The sequence below is a fragment of the Mobula birostris genome, chromosome 22 (genome assembly GCF_030028105.1).
Source record: "Mobula birostris isolate sMobBir1 chromosome 22, sMobBir1.hap1, whole genome shotgun sequence".
NCBI classification, from domain to species: Eukaryota; Metazoa; Chordata; class Chondrichthyes; order Myliobatiformes; family Myliobatidae; genus Mobula; species Mobula birostris.
Genome location: NC_092391.1, coordinates 47789760 through 47804413, shown reverse-complemented (window position 1 = coordinate 47804413; position 14654 = coordinate 47789760). Strand labels below are relative to the sequence as shown.

Here is a 14654-nt window from a genome sequence, read left to right as displayed (position 1 = left end):
GATCTCTTTCATCGATCGGCTGAGTGCTGTGGAAATGAGCAGCGTGAAGGCGTTACTAGGCGATGGATCGAATTTCCTTTCAGGTGCACGGTGCTTGGATGTGATAATTAGGTAACTGTTGTTCGGGTTTGCTTTGAGCTTTGTTGTGCCCCACAAGTTTTTGGGTTTCAATAAATATTGGTTTATTATTGTCAGATGTACAAAAATACAGTGTAATTACTGGTCTTACGGAGCAAACCATTACACCGTGCATTGAGGTAGAACAAGATTAAACACTAACAATGCAGAATAAAGTGTAGCAGCTACAGAGAAAGTGCACTGCAGGTAAACAATGAGATCATGACGAGGTAACTTGTTAGGTCAAGAGTCCAATTTATTGTGCAAGGGGTCCATTTAAGAGTTTGATAGCAGCATAGGCGCTGCCCTTGACCTTGGTGGTGTGTGCTTTCAGGCTTTTGTACCTTCCTGTGGGAGAGGTGAGAAGATAGAATGTCTGGATTGGGGGGGGGGGGGGGGTTGATTACAAGCAAGAGAAAATCTGCAGATGCTGAAAATCCAGGCAACACACACAAAATGCTGGAGGAACTTGGCAGGCCAGGTGGCATCTATGGGAAAGAATCAACAGCTGACGTTTTGGGCTGAGACCCTTCATCAGGACTGGAGAAAAAAAAATGAGGAGTCAGAGTAAGAAGCTGGGGGCAGGGGAAGAAGAAACACAAGATGATAGGTGTAACTGGGGGGGGGTTGAAGTAAAGCTGGGGAAGTAATTGGTGAAAGATACAGGGCTGGAGAAGGGAGAGACTGATAGGAGAGGACAGAAGGCCATGGAAGAAAGAAAAGGGGGGGGAGCACCAGAGGGAGGTGATGGACAGGTTAGGAGATAAGGTGAGGGAAGGAAATGGGAATGGTGAAGGGGAGGAGGTGGCATTACCAGTAGTTTGAGAAATCGATGTTCATGCCGTCAGGTTGGAGATTACCCAGACCTGCGATCGCGACAGTACAGTAGGCCATGAACTGACATGTCGGAATTGGAAGTGGAATTAAAATGGGTGGCCACTGGGAGGTCCCACTTTTTCTGATGGCGGAGCGTGGGTGCCTGGTGAAATGGTCTCCCAGTCTATCCCAGATCTCACCAATGTACAGGACGTCGCATCGGAAGCACTGGATCCTGCGGATGATGCCGACCAGACTCTCAGGTGAAGTGTCGCCTCACTTGGAAGGACTGTTTGAGCCCCTGAATGTTAGACAGGGTGGAGGTGTAGTATTTGTTCCGCTTTCAAGGATGAATGCCAGGAGTGAGATGAAGTGAGGATGGACGAAAGGACAAGGGGGTTGTGTAGGGAGTGATCCCTGCAGAAAGTGGCGGGGAGGGAAGCTGTCCTTGGCGGTGGGACCCTGTTAGAGATAGCGGAAGTTATGGAGAATTATTTGCTGGATGTGGAGGCTGGTGGGGTGGTAGGTGAGTCCGAGAGGAACCCTATCACTGGTGGGGTGGCAGGAGGATGGGGCAAGGGCAGACATGCGCAAAATGGAAGAGATGCGGTTGAGGGCAGTGTGGATGGTGGTGGAAGGGAAGCCCCTGTCTTTGAAGAAGGAGGACATTTTCTTTGCTCTGGAATGAAAAGCCTCACCCTGATCATGCTGGTTGCTTCACTAAGTCAATGAGAAGTGGAGACAGACAGATACCATGGAGGGGAGACTAGTTTCCATAATGTGCTGAGCTGTGTCCACAACATTGCAGTTTCTTATAGTCATGGCCAAAGCAGTTGTAATGCCAAGCCATTATTCATCCAGATGGGGTGCTTTTTATGACACATGGATGAAAATTAGTAAGGGTCAATGGGGACATGCCAAATTTTTTTGGCCTCGTGAGGAATGTTGAGTTCTGTAAATTTGGACTATGTAAATATCTACTAGGATGCACACTCTCCCTGTTATGCATGTGTGTAGGAAAAGAGGTATTGGTGGATGTAGAGATGGCAGCCCTTGGTTATTGAAGGAAGACATTGAAAGTAAAGTTGTTTAAACAAAAGAAAAATGTGTCCTTGTTGTTTGGGCATTAACAAGGAAGTAGAGGTATTGATAACTTTTCTTGGCCATGACATCAGTGTGGTTGGATCAAGGCAGGTTATTGGAAATGTTCATTCTTAGGAGCTAAAGGCTCTCAATCAAAGGTTTTCAAAGTCAGTATCCTGTGTGTGAGTGTTTCCAGTGTAATAGATCTTAAGGACTGCATGTCTGGACAGTCTTACTCATGCGAGAAATCTAAGCCAGCAATCTCCATGTCTTCTCATCTGGATTTGTCTACTTCCTGCTAGCTTGGTCTCTTCCCTCCTCCCCTACCTTTTTATTTTGACTTCTGCTCATTTTCTTTCCAGCCTTGATGAGGAGTTTTGGCCCGAAACATTGACTGTTCAATTTCCCCCATGCATGCTGCCTGACCTGTTGAGTTGCTCTGGTATATGTGTGTGTATCTCCATGTTAAAACCTTGTTTTAATCATATAACATGCAGCATTTCATCCTACACTCTACTTTTTCACATGTACCATACAGAATACCAATTAAAGGTGTTACATGTAAATAGTTGAATGAGGCCATAAAGAAAATAAGAACAGGAGCGAAGCATTTTGCCTACTATCCAGTGACAAATTTGTAAACTAGCTTCATACATGTGGCTTTGTCCGTCATCCCGTAATATCTTCGGTCAACGGCAACGGTTGCCTCCCTTCTGTGTTCTGTAACCTCTACTTCAAAAAGACTTTGCCTCCACTGATGCAGGGTCTTGATCTGAAATATTGAGATATGACTTTTTTTCCCTCTGTACCTCTTCATAGTTAGAGGAATAGAGATGAAATTCTGTGGATGCGATAGAGAGACCCGGATGGTATGTATGCCTCCCAGGTGCCAGGGTCTCGAATTGGATCTACAACATTCTAAACGGAGGGGGTGAACAGCCAGAAATCTTGTTACATACTGGCACCAATAACATAGGTAGGAAATGTGAGGAGGTCCTGAAGAGAGATTTCAGGGAGCTAGGTAGAACACGGGAAAACTTTATCAATATCCTTGTGGGCAGGTTTGGTACAGCTGTTTGAGAGGATTTGAACTAATAAGGCAGGGGATAGGAACTGGATTGACAGTGCTGAGGATGAAGTCATTGGTTTACAAACAGAGACAGTGTGTAGTAAGACTGCTAGCAAGGGCAGGCTGACGCTAGGGCAAAAATGTAGTTAACAGGATGCGTTGCAATGTAAAAGGGGTCAAAACTGAAAAAGGGTGATGAATACAGGACTGAAAGTGCTGTGTTTGAATGCATACAGTATATGGAATAAGGTAGATGAACTTGTAGTACAGTTGCAGATTGATATGTATGACATTGTGGGTATTGCTGAATTGTGGCTAAAAGACAATTATAGCTAGGAACTTAACATCCAAGGATACATATTGTATCAAAAGGACAAGCAGGTAAGCAGAGGGTTTGGGGTGGCTGTGTTGCTAAAAAATGAAATCAAATCCTCAGCAAGGTGATATAAGATCAGGAAGTATAGAATCATTGTGAGTAGAGCTAAGAAGCACCAAGGGTAAAAAGTCCCTGATGAGACTTGTATATAGACCTCTGAACAGCTGCAAAGATGTGGTCCACAAATTACAAAGGGAGGTAGAAAATGAATGTCAAAAAGACAATGTTACAATAGTCATATGGGGATTTCAATATGTAGGCAGATTGGGAAAATCAAGCAGGTACTGAATACCAAGAGGGGGAATTTATAGAATGCCTGCAAGATGGCTTTTTAGAGCAGCTTGTGGTTGAGCCCACTAGGGAAGCGGTCCCCAACCACTGGGCCGCGGGCCGTGAGGAAACGATATGATTTGGTGATATGAAACGATATGAGTCAGCTGCACCTTTCCTCATTCCCTGTCACGCCCACTGTTAAACTTTAACACACGCGAGGTCATCAGTGACCCAAGACGCAAATGACCCAAGACGTGCAAAGGAATGGGTCCGTGACCCATTTGTGAATGTTTCCGGTGAATCTTCCATGTCAGCGTGGCAAAAAGTTCAACTCCTCGAGCTTGCAAATGACGATGGGCTGAAAAGTATGTTTGACATAACATCTCTGCCAGCGTTCTGGATCAAAGTCAAGGCTGAATATCCTGAGATAGCCATGAAAGCACTGAAAACGTTGCTTCCATTTCCAACATCATATCACTGCAAAGTGGAGTTTTCTGTCATGAATGCAACGAAAACTAAATTGCAGAATAGACAGGACATAAGGAACCCCCTTCGAGTATCGCTGTCTCCCATCACCCCTCGATGGGACCGTGTTATTGCAGGAAAACAAGCCCAGGGCTCCCACTGATTCAGCAACATTGGTGTGTTGTAATGATTTTATATGTTCATACAAGGAAAATATGTGCTGTGTGTTTAATAGCCAAATGTTACTTAAAATGTTATGATGCTACTGACTTGTAAGTGACTTATAATTCAGTTGTCCCCAGCCTCCGGGCTGCGAAGAATACAACGGTGGCCGGAACGCACCCAGCACATCCTTTTTTTAAAAAAAAAGCCGAATAAACAACGGAATTAATTAGGTGCCACCTGGTACATAAATGTCGGCCCAGATCAGAGACGATTGCCGATTGCGTCGCCTCTGATCTGGGCCGGCATTTACGTGCCGGGCAGCACCTAATCGATTAGCTTGTTTATATTGGCATTTTTTCCTAAAGACGGGCTGGGTGCATTCCGACCACTGCTGTACCGCTGCATTCTTCACGGCAATGTATCAGCCCGTGGCCCGGAGGTTTGGGACCACTGTTATAATTCACTTATCACTACATTCATGCGAGGAAAATATGCGCTGTGTGTTTAATATTAAATTTGTTAGATAATCCCCTTTAGAAACGAAATTGAATTTATTAGCCACTTATAAATGACTTATCACCTATATTCCGGTTGTGAGTAACACCCCCCCCCGCCCCGCCCCCCCCCCCCCCCCGGGTCGGTCGGTCCACAAGAATATTGTTAATATTAAACTCAGCCTCATTTAAAAAAAAAGTCAAATGCTATGGAAATGGCAAAAATGCTACCTGATGCGTCACAAGGCATGAAAAGCAACAATGTATTTACAAAGGGAATTTTAGAGGAAGGAGAGATGACCTAGCCAGAGTTGATTGGAAGAGGACACCTGCAGGGGAGATGGCAGATCAGCAACGGCTGGAATTTCTGGGAGCAATTTGGAAGGTTTAGAATAGATACATCCCAAAGAAGTAGAATTCTAAAGGCAGGAGGATGCAACTGTAGCTAACAAGAGAAGTCAAAGCCAAAGAGAGAGCATATAATAGGACAAAAAATAGTAGGAAGTTAGAGGATTAGGAAGTTTTTAAAAACCAACAGAAGGCAATTTAAAAAGATTGTAAAGAAGGAAAAAGATGGAATATGAAAGTAAGCTAGCCAATAATATTAAAAAGGTGCCAAAAGTTTCTTCAGCTATATAAAGAGTAAAAGAGATGACAGTAGATATCAGACCACTGGAAAATTATGATGGAGAGGCAGTAATAAGGGACAAGGAAATGGAGGAAGAATTGAATAAATATTTTGCACTGTGGAAGACACTAGCAGTATGCTGGAATTTCAAGGGTGTCGGGGCAGAAGTGATTGAAGGTACCATTACTAGGGAGAAGGTACTTGAGAAACTGGAAGGTCTGAAGGTAGATGAGTCACCTGGAACAGATGGTCTACATCCTGGGGTTCTGAATTAGGTGCTGAGGAGATTGTGGAGGCATTACTAATGATCTTCAACAATCAGTAGATTCTGGCATGGTTCCAGAAGACTGGAAAATTGCAAATATCACTTCACTCTTCAAGAAGGGAGAGAGGCAGAAGAAAGGAAATTAAAAGCCAGTTAGTCTGACCTCAGTGGTTGGGAAGATGTTGGAGTTGATTGTTAAGGATGTGGTTTCGGGGTACTTGGAGCCAGGTGATAAAATAGGCCAAAGTCAAGCATTATTCCTTAAGAGGAAGTCTTGCCTGACAAATCTGTTGGAATTCTTTAAGGAAATAGCAAGGAGGATAGACAAAGAAGAGTCTATGGATGTAGTGTACGTGGATTTTCAGAAGGCCTTTGACAAGGTGCTGCTCATGACGCTGCTTAACAAGTTAAAAGTCCCTGGTACAGGAAAGGTATGAGCATGGGTAGATGATTGGCTGACTGGCGGGAGGCAAAGAGTGGGAGTAAAGGGAGCTTTTCTGATTGGCTGCCAGAGACTAGCAGTGTTCCACAGCGGTCTGGTTTGGGACTGCTTTTTCCCTTGTATGTCAATGGTTTGCATGAAGGAATTGTTGACTTTTTGGCCAGGTTTGCAGACAATACAGTACAGAGATAGTTGGAGTGACACGTAGTGTTGAGGAAACAGGGAGTTGTAGATGGAGAATAGGCTGATCTAGTACAGCATTGGGAAGTGTATAGTCATGCACTTTGCTAGAAGAAATGAAAGCATAGATGTTTTCTAAATGAGAGAAAATTGGAAAAAATCCGAGATGCAAAGGAACTTGTGACTCCTTATGCAGGATTCCTTAAAGTTAATTTGCAGCTTGAGTCAGTGGTGAGGAAGGCAAATGCAATGTTGGCATTCATTTCAAGAGGACTAGAATATAAAAGCAAGGAACTAATGCTGGGGCTTTATAAGACACTGGTAGGCCCTCATTTGGAGTATTGGGCCCCTTGTCTAAGAAAGAATGTGCTAACATTGGAAAGGTTTCGGAGGAAGCTCACAAGAATGGTTCTGGGAATGAATGGGTTACTGTTTGAGGATGGAGTGATGGTTCTGGATCATTTCTGACTGGAATTCAGAAGACTTTGCGGGGGGGGGGGGAGAGATTCTCATTGAGACTTATCAAATGTTTAAAGTCCTCAATAGAATGTATGTGGATAGGATGTTTCCCGTGGTGGGGTGGTTTAGGACCAAAGGGCACAGCCTCACAATAGAGGGGCATTCATTTAGAATGGAAGTGAGGAATTTCTTTAGATGGGTAGTGGTGAATCTGTGGAATTTACTGCCACATGTGGCTGGTAGAGGCCAAGTCACTGGGCATATTTAAGGCAGAGGTTAATAGATTCTTCATTGGTCAAGGCATGAAGGTTGAAGCGGGGAATGCAGGAGATTGGGGCTGAGAGGAAAATGGATCAGCCATGATGAAGTGGCAGAGGAGACTCAATGTGCCAAGTGGCCTAATTCTGCTCCTTCATCTTATGGTCTTGTAACGTTTTTATCAATTACTCTAATCTAGGTGTGCAACATTGAAGGGAAAATTGGAGATGATTGTATTTGTATGCAGGTGCAACCCTTATTCTTTTCAGTAGTAGGGATTGTTATTTTGGGAGGTGATGTCGAAGTAGCCCTGGTAAATTACTTTAATTGAATTGTACTGAGGTTATTGATTTCTTTTTTGTGTGTATGAACTGTACACATCTAAGCAAAGAATATTCTGCACCATTCCCAATTTGTGCTTTGTAGATGATGCAAAGCCTTGGTAGAATTAGAAGATAAATAATTTGTCACTGAATTCTCATTTAATAACCTGCTTTTGTAGTGAGGATATTCACTTGGCTGAGCCAGCTATGTTTCCTGGAAAGTTGATTTAATGGAAGTTTTAACGTTGTAAATTACAGGAAAATGTCTGTCTTTTGGAAGCCGTTCCTCATAATTTAACAAACAAGGCAAAATCTGCAGGTGCTGGAAATCTAAGTGTAGCAGCCCCCCCCCCCGGCCAGCCTCAGGGTCGCTCGGCTCGCTGTCGTCTAGGGAAACAGCCCTTGGCCCCGGCAAACTGGGTAATAAGTTTGCGTGGATGCTGTGTGATGTACCCCACCCCGCCCCAAATAACAGACAATACACCAGATACGATTAAATGATTTACAGTTTATAGATATTACTGGAACTATATAATTAATAGAGAATAAAATATAAAAGGAAAATAAAAGGCGCCACACTTATCAAAGTTCAATCTCTTCATGCACAAACAGTTGGAGCTCAGGACCCTTCATCTTCACCCTGCGACCCTTCGGACCACCTCGACCGGCCGCCTGGGACCAACAACGGTGGTCGACCAGATGCTCCACACAAGTCTGTCTCCGTCTCCTCTCCTCGCCGAACGCCCTGCTCGGTGTCTGACCCCGTTAGCGGACATCACAGTACCTGGTCCATCTTCTGTCTCTCTCTCTCCCGCCTTCTGCCCCAAAACCCCGCTCATACAGTATCTTCAAATACACCAAAAACATAACAACTATCCCAATTGGTTCGTAACATAATCTTATCCCACTCTAAGCCAAAACAAGCTGCTAGCGCAAGAACTTTCTCAGCGTTTAACATAACAAAGAAGCATTCCCAAGTATAACATAACAAAGAAGCCATTTTAATTAGCCTACGCAGTAACATAACAGACAAAACCCCCTTACACAAGCAACACACACAAAATGGCTGGAGGAACTCAGCAGGCCAGACAGCATCTTTGGAAAAGAGTACAGTGGATGCTTTCAACACGCTGGAGGATCTCAGCAGGTCGGGCAGCATCTGTGGAAACGATTAGTCAATGTTTCGGGCTGGAACCCTTCATCAGGACTGAAGAGGGAAGGGGCAGAGGCCCTATAAGGAAGGTGGGGGAAGGGTGGGAAGGAGAAGACTGCTAGATTCCAGGTGAAAAAACCAGTAAGGGTAAAGATAAAGGGGTGGGGGAGGGGAAGCAGGGAGGGGATAGTAAGGCCAGTGATGTTGTGGGGATGGAACTGGACTCTCTGACGGTGGTGTCTGAAAAGAGGATGCTATCCAAGTTGCATGCCATCTTGGACAATGTCTCCCATCCACTACATAATGTACTGGCTGGGCACAGGAGTACATTCAGCCAGAGACTCATTCCAGCGAGATGCAACACAGAGCGTTATAGGAAGTCATTCCTGCCTGTGGCCATCAAACTTTACAACTCCTCCCTTGGAGGGTCAGACACTAGGCTGGTCCTGGACTTATTTCCCGGCATAATTTACATATTACTATTTAATTATTGTTTTATTACTATTTATTTATGATGCAACTGTAACAAAAAAAATCTCCCTCGGGATCAATAAAGTATAACTACTATGATAGGCAGAAAAGGTGAAGAAGGAATAGGGGAAAACACAAAGGGTAGTAGAAGGAGGCGGAACCATGAGGGAGGTGATAGGCAGCTGGGAGAGGGGACAGAGTGAAATAGGGATAGGGGGAGGGAATTACTGGAAGTTGGAGAATTCTGTGTTCGTACCAAGGGGCTGGAGACTACCTAGACGGTATATGAGGTGTTGCTCCTCCAACCTGAGTTTAGCCTCATCATGGCAGTAGAGGAGGCCATGTATGGACATATCTAAATGGGAATGTGAAACAGAGTTGAAGTGTGTGGCAACCAGGAGATCCTGTCTATTGTGGAGGACGGAGCAGAGGTGCTTGACGAAGCAGTCCCCCAATCTGCGTCGGGTTTGACCCCAGCATCTGCAGAGTATTTTTTGTTTACAGTGGACGCTGTGGTAGCGGGTCTGGGTGAGCACATGGTCCTGTGGTAGTGGGTCTGTGTGAGCACATCAGGTGAGCCAGTCCTGATGAAGGGTCTCAGCCTGAAATGTATACTATAATCTTTTTCTATAGATGCTGTCTGGCCTTTTGAGCTCCCCCAGCATTTTATGTGTGTTCCGTGTAATATAACATTTAAGTACCATTTCAAATTGCATTCTGGTACAGCTACTGTGAAATATAAATCCTTTGGTCGAACTGTATAGAATGGCTGTAACGTATTTCATTACATTATAGTCATTTTTTAGCCTTTAAATTGTTATCTCTACGTGTTTATTACAGTTTAATAGAACCATGGAAAATACAGCACAAAAATGGGCCCTTCAGCCCATCTATCCATGCCAAACCATTTAAACTGCCTACTCCCATCGACCCGTTTTTGGACCACAGCCCTCCATACCTCTACCATCCATGTACCTATCCGAACTTCTCTTCAACGTTGAAATCGATCTTGTGTATAGCACTTGTGCTGGCAGCTCATGACCCTCTGAGTGAAGAAGTTTCCCTCCATGGTCCCCTTAAACTTTTCACCTTTCACCCTTAATCCATGACCTCTCGTTGTAGCTGCACCCTTGGTGGATAAAGCCTGCATGCCCTATCTAAATCCCTCATAATTTTGTATACCTCTATCAAATCTCATCTCAATCTTCTATGTTCGAAGGATTAATGTCCTAACCTATTCAATTTTTCTTTATGACTTGGGTCTTCCAGACCTGGCAATATCCTCGTAAATTTTTCAATCTTATTTACCTTCCCCTGTAAGTAGGTGACCAAAACTGCACACAATACTCCCAAATTAGGCCTTGCCAGTGTCCTGTACAGCTTCAACATAACATACCATCTCCTGCACTCAATACTTTAAAGGCGAATGTGCCAAAAGCTTTCTGAATAATCCTACCTACCTGTGATGCCACCTTCAATGAATTATGGACTGTATTCCCAGATCCCTTTGTTCTACTGCACTTCCCAGTGCCCTACTGTTCACTGTGTAAGACCTACACTGGTTGGTTCTATCGAAGTGCAACAACTCACACTTGTCTGCATTAAATTCCATCTGCCATTTTTTCAGCCTATTTTTTCAACTGGTCCAGATCCCGGTGCAAGCCATGATAGCCGCCTTTGCTTTCCACTATACCTCCAAGCTTAGTGTCATTCAGAAATTTGCTGGTCTAGTTAACCACATTATCATCCAGATCATTGATATAGATGAAAAATAACAACACTCAGCACTGATCACTGCGGCACACCACTAGTCACAGGCCACCAGTCAGGCAACCATCTGCTAACACTTTCTGCCTTCTCCCACAGAGTCAATCTCTCATCCAATTTACTATCTCATCTTGAATGCTCAGCAACTGAATCTTCTTGACCAACTTCCCATGCAGGACCTTGTCAAAGGCCTTTCTTAAGTCCATGTAGACAACCTCCACTGCCTTGCCTTCATCCACTTCCCTAGTAACTTCCTTGAAAAGCTCTATAATATTGGTTAGATATGACGTACCACACACAAAGCCATACTGATTATCCTTAATCAGTCATGTCTATCCAAATGCTTATATTTGGATAGACAAGGAAGGTTCCTTAGAATAATTTTCCATTTCCTTCCAATAACTTTCGCACTACTTATATCAAGCTTAGTCACCTATTATTTCCAGGTTTATTTTTAGAGCCTTTCTTAAACAGCAGAACCACATCGGCTATCCTCTGGTACCTCACCTTGCTCTTGTATATAAACCCCTAAGTCTCTTTGTAGCTCTATTGTTTCTAACCTTTCATCCTGTGGAGGATGCATTGTATTTTGTTCCTTTTGTGGTTCAAATATGCCTAAATTGAAATCATTCACTACAATCTGTCTATTTGTTTAATCTCCTAATAATCTTATTGTAATTTTGTTCTTTCTCCACATTGCTTAAAATGCTGCTTATCTTTGTGTCATCAGCAAATTTTGTGAGGCTGCTTTCTATTTCATCAGCTAAGTATCTTGAATAGTGGAGAACCCAGCACATTTGTGTGGAAAATGCACTGATTGAAAGGATATGGGATTCCTTTCCTGTAGTGCTCCAGTAAAGTGAGATGATGCATGCTTTGCTGTACTCAGCTGCACCTTTGGGTATTATTGTGCTTAATTGGTAACAGCACTGGAGAACCATCTTCAGTGGGTCTGGGCCAGTAAGGTTGCAAGTGTAAACCTGCATCAACCATTTCAAAGCATCCTCAGCTAACACACACAGCTTGAGATGATACAATCTGAAAGAGCAAGAAGATATTGCACCTGGAGGCTCAAGCTACTTTTTGACACACTGAAACACCATTTTTAAAAAGGTCTGGATAAAATTAAGAAAAAATTAGGCAGCAGCAGCTACATACTGTAGAATGGGCTGCTCCCATGCTTCACTCACTTCCCAACCCCAATTTTTTTTTAGATATTTTAAATTCATGTAGTTTAACATTGTAAACACCATTAGTACTTCTCTGAACCTTGATTATTTTGGTTAAAATAACATCAGTTTCTTATTCTCAATTTATGACTAACACATTCCAATTAGTATTTTCCTCATCTGTACAATCTATGCAATCTCATTCCTTTTCCATGATTTCTCAACGTAAGTGTTAAACACCAAAATAGAAGCTAATCAAGTATTTTCAGAGGTTTTAAGTATACTCTATTTATTAAAAGTTCTTGTGCACTGATCAGAAAGCTATACTTCCAAGAAGTAATTTATCAGTGAGTATGAAGACTTAATGGTTATGGAATGTGCACACAGTGGCCATTTTATTAGGCATTCCAGGGACAAAGTCACTTAGATGTTTGATCTGAACAACAGCTGAACCTCTTTGATCATGTCTGCATGCTCTCGAGCATTGAGTTGCTGCCATATGATTAGCTGATTAGATTTTTGCATTAGTGAGCAGATGTATAGTTGTACCTAGTAAAATGACCACTGACTAAAAAATGTACAAGATTGAATGAAAATAACTCGGGAAATCCTACTTGTTTGAGGAGATTGTAAAGGTCGCTCCTAGAGAAACAGACTTCAGAATTTATTATAAGACCATAAGCCATAGGAGCATAATTGGGCCATTCCATCATGGTGATTATTCCATTCCTCTCCAATTCTTTTTCCTGCCTTCCCCCCATAACCTTTGTGCCCTTATTAGTCAAGAAAACATCAACCTCAGCCTTCAATTTTTCTAATGACTTGGCCTCCACAGTTATTTGTGTCAGTGATTTCCACAGATTCACCACCCTCCTCAAAAGGAAGGAATTCCTCCTCATCTCTGTTCTAAAGGGACATCCTTGTATTCTGAGCCCATGCCCGTGGTCCTGCACTACCCCACTACAGAAAACATCCTAACCATGTTACTCTGTCTAGGCCTTTTAATGAGACTATAAGACATAGGAGTAGAATTAGGCCATTTGGCCCATTAAGTCTGCTCCACCATTTCATCATGGCTGATCCAATTTTCCCCTCAGCCCCAATCTCCTGCCTTCTTAAAATATTATTATAGAAACCATAGAAAAACTACAGCACAGAAATAGGCCTTTTGGCCCTTCTTGGCTGTGCCGAACCATTTTCTGCCTAGTCCCACTGACCTGCACACGGACCATATCCCTCCATACACCTCCCATCCATGTATCTGTCCAATTTATTCTTAAATGTCAAAAAAGAACCCAAATTTATCACCTCGTCTGGCAGCTCATTCCACACTCCCACCACTCTCCGTGTGAAGAAGCCCCTCCCCCAATATTCCCTTTAAACTTTTCCCCCTTCACCCTTAACCCATGTCCTCTGGTGTTTTTGTCCCCTTGCCTCAGTGGAAAAAGCCTGCTTGCATTCACTTTATCTATACCCATCATAATTTTATATACCTGTATCAAATCTTCCCTCATTCTTCTACGCTCCAGGGAATAAAGTCCTAACCTATTCAACCTTTCTCTGTAACTGAGTTTTTCATGTCCCGGCAACATACTTGTAAACCTTTCTCTGCACTCTTTCAACTCTATTATGAACCTCTTTTGGATACATTCCAATGCCACCATGTACCTTCTCAGGTAAAGGCCCAAAACTGCTCACAATGCTCCAAGTGTGGTTTGACCGATGCCTTATAAAGCCTCAGCATTACATCCTTACCCTTGTATTCTAGTCCTCTCAAAAGAATGTTAACATTGCGTTTGCTTTCCTTACTAGCGACACAACCTGTAAGTTAACCTTTAAGGAATCCTGCACGAGGACTCCCAAGTCCCTTTACATATCTGATTTCTGAATTCTCTCCCCATGCCTTTATCTCTTGTGCCAAAGTCCATGACCACACACTGCCCTACACTGTCTGCCACTTTGGTCCATTCTCCTAATCTGTCAAATTCCTTCTGCAGACTCTCTGCTTCCTCAACGCTATCTGCCCCTCCACCTATCTCAGTATTGTCTGCAAACTTGGCTACTAAGCCATCAATTCTGTCATCCAAATCATGACATATAACGTGAAAAGAAGCATTCTCAATCCCGACCCCTGCAGAACGCCACTAGTCACCGGCAGCGAACCAGAAAAGGCCCCCTTTATTCCCACTCTTTGTCTTCTGCCAGTCAGTCATACCATGGGCTCTTGTCTTGTTCAGCAGCCCCTTATCAAAGGCCTTCTGAAAATCCAAGTAAGCAACATCCACTGAGTTGCCTTTGTCTATCCTGCATGTTATTTACTCAAAGAATTCCAACAGATTTGTTAGGTAAGATTTCCCTTTAAGGAAACTATGCTGACTTTGGCATATTTTTATCATGTGCTTCCAAGTATCCTGAAATCACATCCTTGATCTTCCCTGCCACTTTAATGTCCTTTCTTCTGCCTGTCTCGCTTCTTGAAGAGTGGAGTGATATTTGCAATTTTCCAGTCCTTTGGAATCATTCTAGAATCTAGTGATTCTTAGAACATCACTACTAATGCCTTCACAATCTCCTCAGCTACCTCTTTCAGAGCCCTGGGGTGTAGTCCATCTGGCCCAAGTGACTTATCTACCTCCAGACCTTTCAGCTTTCCAAGCACTTTCTGTTATGTGGAGGGTTAG

General features: G+C 43.3%; 1 protein-coding gene across 4 annotated transcripts in view; it reads left to right on the top strand.

Moving 5' to 3' along the window:
• LOC140186186 (dual specificity testis-specific protein kinase 2-like) overlaps positions 1 to 14654 on the top strand; it is a 120175-nt gene that overhangs the window by 32772 nt on the left and 72749 nt on the right. The window lies entirely within an intron of this gene.